Here is a 9,677-nt window from a genome sequence, read left to right on the forward strand (position 1 = left end):
TTCACCAATACACCTGATTTCAGAGTCGAAAGTTTTAACGTTCAAATCCTCCCCATATTTCATTAATTTTTTTTTTTTACTATTCTATAAATTATTAAATATTTATTTACTTACAAGAAATTTTTTAAATTAATTTTAAATAAAAAGAAACATTTTTAGATTACGGAGAAATTTAATTTAAAATTATTACCCAACCAAAAGGGTAATATAACTGGACTTGGACTCACGCCGAGTCATAAGCCCAGTCCAGTTAACTTTCCAAAATACAGTTATTAAAACTTAATATTTTCATGAAATAAGAAATAATTTGCTTTTTTATATTTTATATCACATAATTTACATTTCTCTATAGAATGACAAAGGATTTCATTGTGAATGCATAGGGAAGTGCATTCCCTATTCGAAAATTGAGAAGAGGATCACAGTGCATGTGATCCTCTTTTAATTTTCGTAGTATAATACTGTTTACCAGAATTTCTTGTAAAATAGCTCTTACGTCGCTAGTTTTTTTTTCAGTACTAAGAACCACTTTCATCTAAATGAAAGTGGTTCTTAGTAACCACTTTCATTCATGGATGAATTTCATCCGTGTAAATTTTTGTTTTATGCAAAATCAAAAAGTAAGTATTACTGTAAATTTCCTTACAATTCCTAATTTTGTAAATTTTAAACGTAAATAATGTTGTGATTTCATTATTTTATCTGTTATCCATTTACATAGCAACAACAGGCTTACGTTCCCCTGTAGTTAATACGTAATGATAAATGATTTTGAATGATTAAATGTCCAAATATTTTAATAGATAATTTTTCCTGTGTTAAACTCAAGATGTATTATTTGTTATCAAACAGAAAAATCGCGTATTTCTTAAACGGAGTCATTTAAAATGTGTTCTATATGCCGAATGTTATATTGTTATTATCACCTGGTTGAAAATATACTATTTCTTCTTTTTGCGCTGTGCTGTATTAAAACAACATTGCAATTTTATTTTTATTTATTGAAATAGTAATTTTATATGTTTTATCAGCAATTTTTTTTTTTTTAACTTAGTAACTGATTTTCACATTAATAAACTGGAAGATAAAATAATTAAAATCAAATAGAAAGACTATAATTATGTTATAAGCTTTTCCGACTGGAAAAAAGAAAGGTTTTTTTTTACGTAAAAACAGCTGTTAATGTATATTTAAGATACTAGGATAATATTTTTACTTCCTTGTTCGAAGTAAATAATGTATTTTAAAATAAACTTTAAAATTGTGACCACAATATTTGTGGTCACAATTTTAAAGTTTATTTTACTTATCTCATAATTTAAAACAGAGGTTCCCAAACTTATTTTTCTCATAGACCACTTTCAAAATTTTGCTGGTTCCGGTGGATCCCCTGCAGCTACATTTCTACCATATTTCCAGTCGACAGAAAATGTAAAGATTAGATATAACTATGAAAATTTGCGTTACGGCTGAGTTCCACGAACTAACAGCTTCCGAAAAAAAAGTGAGAATTGATCGGTTAATTTTTGATCGACTGTGCTGTAAGTGGATGTCAAAAAATTAAAGTTGGCCGATCAAAAAAAAATGCTTCCATCCAACTTTACATTTTTGACATCTACTCCCAGCACAAGAAAGCAATCGATTCTCACTTATTTTATTTAGAAAACTTCCCGTTCAGAGTGGTAAAAAGCAAAAGAAAAATAGTATATTTTTTTGTTTCGCATTTATTCAAATATGTAATCGTTACGCTATTAATTATTATTGTTATCATATCACGATGTTATATAATAAATATGTCGTAATATAATTAAAATTAAACATTAATAACGTAATGTAACTTCTACAATGACAATCACAAAATAGTTACAACATTATCTGCCTAGATTGATACGCAAAGTCAAGCCAACATTTTAGTTCTTCACTATCGAAACCAGATGAATTTTCGTGGACCCCCGCTTACGAATTGTGAACCGCCAATTTTTTTGTCACGCCAACGTAGACCCCCGTCGAGTCTCCCGTGGCCCCTGGGGGTCCACCTGGACCGCTTTGCGAATCAATGATTTAAAACAATGCTCCAATCTGCTAAGTTTTGTGTTAGATAAATGATCTAAAGCCTGGTAGTGAACTTAAAGCTACAGTCTGAATAATTATTCTGGATCTGTTCCTCCCTACTTTAGATTCTGTTGTAGGTCAGATCCCTTTTTGGTCAAAGGAAGTGAAAACCTGTAAATTTAGTGCGATCTGGTATTAAGTTCAGTTACCATGTAAATTTCTGGTGTAATATGGGGACTCATTTCTTCCCAGAGACTTCCAATCGTATGAACCCTACTGTAATGTGATACAGTTATATTAAGCAGAAGAAAATAATGATAAAGAAACTATATTCATGCTGGATAGAATTGGACTTTAAAGAATTTATCTTTACAAGAATGATAAATGTCGTAGTGATTCCCAAACTATGCGCCACGGCCTCTTTACAGGAGTGCCATGAAATATTGTAAAAGTTTCAAAATTAATTGAACCGAAAATATTATAATTATTAATTTATTGTTAATAAAGTAAAAAAATAATGAAGATACACGAGTTTTATTTATCTTATCTATTATTTTTGAGTAGTCACACTTTTACTTAGAGTAGGGCACCATGAAAAAGTTTTAAATGAAAAAGGACGTTGTGAATTAAAAAATTTGGAACTACTGCACTAATGAATTTAAAATAGTGTTTTTATACAACATTTATACACTCGTATATATTTTGTCTGTATTTTTTTCTTCTAGTAAACTGGATTTTCTTTTAGTAAATTGGACTATAATGATGAAGCATGTTAATTATTTTCCATCTAGATAGCACTATAACTCTAGAAAGGAAAGTATTGTAATTGATCCAATTTGGGCAAATGCGGATTTCACCGGATCTTGAAGTTTTGACACGTAACGGACCCAAAAAAACCAGATGGAAATTTTCCAGATGTTAATGTACGTGTGTGTTTGTTATTGGCCTCTAAATCACCTTATATCTCTAGAACTACTGGACCGATTTTGACCAAAATAGGTCAAATTACTTCTACAGGTTGTCCCATATAAACGCAACCCATGAATCACACATCCATGAAATTTCAAAAGTCAAGCTTACTCCCCTACTCGTTACTGAAATGGACTCGTCCAACATCTGAACATCGCGGCGACGCAGTAGAACACTACCGATAGTAACAACAATGCAATCATAACGTTCAGTGTATTGCTAGAGACAAGATGGTGTTTTCGCTAGATGAACGTGTTTTCATTGTCGAGTCGTACTTCAGTACGAAATCAGCGGTTGCAGTGCATGATTTGTTTCGCCATAAGTACCCAGATAAACCGGCTCCTAACAAAACATCAGTATTAAGGTTTGTCGCAAAATTTAGAGAGACCGGTTCTGTTGCTCTCAGTTCTTGCTCTGACAAGGAAGATCTGCGTCAGTGTTGAATACAGATATAGTCGCTGAAATCAAAGACCGATTACTCGCCTCGCCAAATAAATCGATCAGACGTTTGTCTGCTGAAATTAATTTGTCTAAATCAACTGTTCATCAGGCGACCATACGATCAATTACGACCTTATCGCATTCAAACGGTTCATCGACTTCTTGCGCCCGACAAAGAAAAACGGCTAAAATATTGTCAACGGTTCCGTGACGGAATTACCGTTACGGATTCGTTATTTTTCACAGATGAAGCACGGTTTCATTTGGATGGATACGTAAACAGCCAAAACAGTAGACTTTGGAGCGCTGAAAATCCCCACGTTTATCACGAAAAACAATTACACCCGCAGAAGTCGGGCGTGTGGTACGCGATATCGCGGAAGAAAATAATCGGTCCTATTTTTTTCGAGTACACCATTATTGCAGAACGATATCAGGATATTTTATTTCGGTTCATCGCACTCTTGGAAGAGGAAGACAGACACTGCCGGCTACAACATGACGGTGCGACATCGCACTACGCAGGTTCAACTTCTGATCTCGTCGAGGAATTCTTTGGTAATCGTGTTATCGGTCGAGGCTTGTGGCCACCAAGATCTCCAGATTTGACTGCGGCGGATTTTTTCTATGGGGATTACCTCGAAGAAAAAGCCTACAACAACAAACCACGAACACTTGAACGATTGAAAGTCAATATTGAACAAGCTGTATTAAATATCCAGCCACAAACTTTGAAAAAAGTTGCAAGAAACGCTGTAAAAATTATTGAAGCTTGTATTCAAGAAGATGGCGGCCACTTCCAACATTTACTCTTAATGTAAGGGTAATGGATGGTAATAATAAAAACTACATTTACATTTACACATGCCTTTTTATTATTTCAATACCTACCAATATAAGGTTGGGTTGCGTTTTATATGGGACATTCTGTATATATAGGGCATTAATGCCAAATAAATTTTCGAATGGGTTAGCCTATACAACAAGGTCGCCCTCAGTACTTCAAGATTTCGTCTAATTGAGGTTATATTTTTCTTAGAAAAATTTGTTAATAATTAAGAAATAATAATTTTTCAAACTGTTAAAGATTTAATTGTTGATCCGTATTTGGATATAATTAAAAAAAAAAACAAACAAACAAAAAACTCGGATTTACGTACGAGAAATGCAATTAAGAAAAGTATAATTATTTAATGTTATCTTAATATGTTTTATATATTTTAACAAATATGCGATAATTTATTTATTGATTTTTTGTTAAAGATAAAGTTAAATTTTATTATATAACGTCATTTACTTTATTATTTTTATCAACAAATAATGTATATATACTTTTTTATCATGTTTCTAATAGATATCAGCAATGGATAAAATTAGTGAGTAATTAAAACGCTTATGCAATCAATTCATTAAAAAAATATTCAGTTATTTCATTAATTTGGATTTTATCAGTTTTTTCTAGATTAGATTAGATTAATTATAATGCATACAAATATTTATGTATATATATTAAAAAATAATAAATAAATTAAAAAGTTACGACAATTGCTAGAAGCAATCTATATAAACAAAAATGTAAATATTCGTTTTCTCCGAAAGTTCTTCACAAATTGTTTTGAAATTTTGACACAGGTGTTACATTCGAATACGCGCTTGCTTTGATATACCTACTATTTATATTACTTTGATATCACACCTGTGACAGGTAATAATATTAAAAAAAAAAAAAAACAGCGCATCTGTTGGACGTAAATGCAACATACGCTATAATAAATATTTTACAATTCAATTTCAATGTTTCCGATATGTTTGTCCGTAAACAGTATTATACTACGAAAATTTGACGAGAGTATTACAGTGCGTTCCCGGTACATTCACAATGCAATCCTTTCTCATTCTACAGAAAAATGTAAATTATGTGATTATAAATACAAAATATTTCCTAGAAACGTTTGGTCTAAGACACAAAAAAATCAAATTATTTCTTATTTCATGAAAATATTGTCTTTTAATATCTGTATTATGGAATGTAATGGGCTGGACTTGATTGGGGTTAGTCAAGTCCAGTCCATTTCGGTTGCATAATGAATTTTAAATTAAATTTTTATATAATCTTAAAATTTTTCTTTGTATAATTTTATTTTGCATTATGAAATGCAAAATAAAATGTGAGTCCAGTCCAGTTACATTACCCTTTTGATTGCGTAAATACAAATTGCCATTGCAATTGAATTTAATAATCTAATTCTGTCCATTTACATTGAGATCGCGAAAAATTTCAGCTTTCAGATTTCAACGAAAATTTCCATTTTCCCTGAATCCATTTTGGCGTGACATCTGTACGTATACGAATGTGTCTCGCATATCTGAAAAACGATTAGCCGTAGGATATTGAAATTATGGACTTAGGTTGTTTTAATATAAAGTTGTTCACCTCCCATTTTAATTGCAATCGACCGCATCAAAAAAGCCCGAAATCCTCAAAAAATTGAATTTTGGACTTTTCTTAACCGCAGTAATAAGCCCTCATTGAGAGATTTTCAACGTTATATATAATAAGTGGTAACAATTTTCATTGGTTCCAGAGTTATAGCCAAATAAAATTTTAATTAATGAAAAAATATTTGGATCTTACAAGGGCATCTTACACCGGTTCGAATCCGACTTTATTCCTTTTTCTGTTTTTTTTAATTTAAATATATTGATTTATTAATTATTTTTAACCTCTGATTTAAAAAAAAATTCAATAAATAATAAAAAAATATCAGAAGTTATTAATGAAATAAAATTTTATGTACTTTTCATTTTAAAAAATGTGTATGTAATATAATAAGCTACAAGTAATATGGTTTTACATCAGATTTTTATTTTTATATAAAACTTTCATCACTAAATTGAGGAATCCGTCGGGTTAGTCTAGTGGTGAACGCGTCTTCACCAATACACCTGATTTCAGAGTCGAAAGTTTTAACGTTCAAATCCTCCCCATATTTCATTAATTTTTTTTTTTTACTATTCTATAAATTATTAAATATTTATTTACTTACAAGAAATTTTTTTAATTAATTTTTTAAATAAAAAGAAACATATTTAGATTACGGAGAAATTTAATTTAAAATTATTACCCAACCAAAAGGGTAATATAACTGGACTTGGACTCACGCCGAGTCATAAGCCCAGTCCAGTTAACTTTCCAAAATACAGTTATTAAAACTTAATATTTTCATGAAATAAGAAATAATTTGCTTTTTTATATTTTATATCACATAATTTACATTTCTCTATAGAATGACAAAGGATTTCATTGTGAATGTATAGGGAAGTGCATTCCCTATTCGAAAATTGAGAAGAGGATCACAGTGCATGTGATCCTCTTTTAATTTTCGTAGTATAATACTGTTTACCAGAATTTCTTGTAAAATAGCTCTTACGTCGCTAGTTTTTTTTTTAGGTACTAAGAACCACTTTCATCTAAATGAAAGTGGTTCTTAGTAACCACTTTCATTCATGGATGAATTTCATCCGTGTAAATTTTTGTTTTATGCAAAATCAAAAAGTAAGTATTACTGTAAATTTCTTTTCAATTCCTAATTTTGTAAATTTTAAACGAAAATAATGTTGTGATTTCATTATTTTATCTGTTATCCATTTACATAGCAACAACAGGCTTACGTTCCCCTGTAGTTACTACGTAATGATAAATGATTTTGAATGATTAAATGTCCAAATATATTAATAGATAATTTTTCCTGTGTTAAATTAAAGATGTATTATTTGTTATCGAACAGAAAAATCGCGTATTTCTTAAACGGAGAGTCATTTAAAATGTGTTCTATATGCTGAATGTTATATTGTTATTATCACCTGGTTGAAAATATACTATTTCTTCTTTTTGCGCTGTGCTGTATTAAAACAACATTGCAATTTTATTTTTATTTATTGAAATAGTAATTTTATATGTTTTATCAGCTATTTTTTTTTTTTAACTTAGTAACTGATTTTCACATTAATAAACTGGAAGATAAAATAATTAAAATCAAATAGAAAGACTATAATTATGTTATAAGCTTTTCCGACTGGAAAAAAAGGTTTTTTTTTTACATAAAAACAGCTGTTAATGTATATTTAAGATACTAAGATAATATTTTTACTTCCTTGTTCGAAGTAATTAATGTATTGTGATCACAGATTTATTTTACTTATCTCATCATTTAAAGCAGAGGTTCCCAAACTTATTTTTCTCATAGACCACTTTCAAAATTTTGCTGGTTCCGGTGGATCCCCTGGAGCTACATTTTTACCATATTTCCAGTCGACAGAAAATGTAAAGATTAGATATAACTATGAAAATTTGCGTTACGGCTGAGTTCCACGAACTAACAGCTTCCGAAAAAAAAGTGAGAATTGATCGGTTAATTTTTGATCGACTGTGCTGTAAGTGGATGTCAAAAAATTAAAGTTGGCCGATCAAAAAAAATGCTTCCATCCAACTTTACATTTTTGACATCTACTCCCAGCACAAGAAAGCAATCGATTCTCACTTATTTTATTTAGAAAACTTCCCGTTCAGAGTGGTAAAAAGCAAAAGAAAAATAGTATATTTTTTTGTTTCGCATTTATTCAAATATGTAATCGTTACACGCTATTAATTATTATTGTTATCATATCGCGATGTAATATAATAAATTTGTCGTAATATAATTAAAATTAAACAATAATAACGTAATGTAACTTCTACAATGAAAATCACAAAATAGTTACAACATTATCTGCCTAGATTGATACTCAAAGTCAAGCCAACATTTTAGTTCTTCACTATCGAAACCAGATGAATTTTCGTGGACCCCCGCTTACGAATTGTGAACCCCCAATTTTTTTGTCACGCCAACGTAGACCCCCGTCGAGTCTCCCGTGGCCCCTGGGGGTCCACCTGGACCGCTTTGCGAATCAATGATTTAAAACAATGCTCCAATCTGCTAAGTTTTGTGTTAGATAAATGATCTAAAGCCTGGTAGTGAACTTAAAGCTACAGTCTGAATAATTATTCTGGATCTGTTCCTCCCTACTTTAGATTCTGTTGTAGGTCAGATCCCTTTTTGGTCAAAGGAAGTGAAAACCTGTAAATTTAGTGCGATCTGGTATTAAGTTGAGTTACCATGTAAATTTCTGGTGTAATATGGGGACTCATTTCTTCCCAGAGACTTCCAATCGTATGAACCCTACTGTAATGTGATGCAGTTATATTAAGCAGAAGAAAATAATGATAAAGAAACTATATTCATGCTGGATAGAATTGGACTTTAAAGAATTTATCTTTACAAGAATGACAAATGTCGTAGTGATTCCCAAACAATGCGCCACGGCCTCTTTACAGGAGTGCCATGAAATATTGTAAAAGTTTCACAATTAATTGAACCGAAAATATTATAATTATTAATTTATTGTTAATAAAGTAAAAAAATAATGAAGATACACAAGTTTTATTTATCTTATCTATTATTTTTGAGTAGTCACACTTTTACTTAGAGTAGGGCACCATGAAAAAGTTTTAAATGAAAAAGGACGTTGGTAATTAAAAAATTTGGAACTACTGCACTAATGAATTTAAAATAGTGTTTTTATACAACATTTATACACTCGTATATATTTTGTCTGTATTTTTTTCTTCTAGTAAACTGGATTTTCTTTTAGTAAATTGGACTATAATGATGAAGCATGTTAATTATTTTCCATCTAGATAGCACTATAACTCTAGAAAGGAAAGTATTGTAATTGATCCAATTTGAGCAAATGCGGATTTCATCGGATCTTGAAGTTTTGACACGTAACGGACCCAAAAACACCAGATGGAAATTTTCCAGATGTTAATGTACGCGTGTGTTTGTTATTGACCTCTAAATCACCTTATATCTCTAGAACTACTGGACCGATTTTGACCAAAATTGGTCAAATTACTTCTACAGGTTGTCCCATATAAACGCAACCCATGAATCACACATCCATGAAATTTCAAAAGTCAAGCTTACTCCCCTACTCGTTACTGAAATGGACTCGTCCACATCTGAACATCGCGGCGACGCAGTAGAACACTACCGATAGTAACAACAATGCAATCATAACGTTCAGTGTATTGCTAGAGACAATATGGTGTTTTCGCTAGATGAACGTGTTTTCATTGTCGAGTCGTACTTCAGTACGAAATCAGCGGTTGCAGT

The sequence above is a fragment of the Lycorma delicatula genome, chromosome 13 (assembly GCF_047948215.1).
Source record: "Lycorma delicatula isolate Av1 chromosome 13, ASM4794821v1, whole genome shotgun sequence".
Taxonomy (NCBI): domain Eukaryota; kingdom Metazoa; phylum Arthropoda; class Insecta; order Hemiptera; family Fulgoridae; genus Lycorma; species Lycorma delicatula.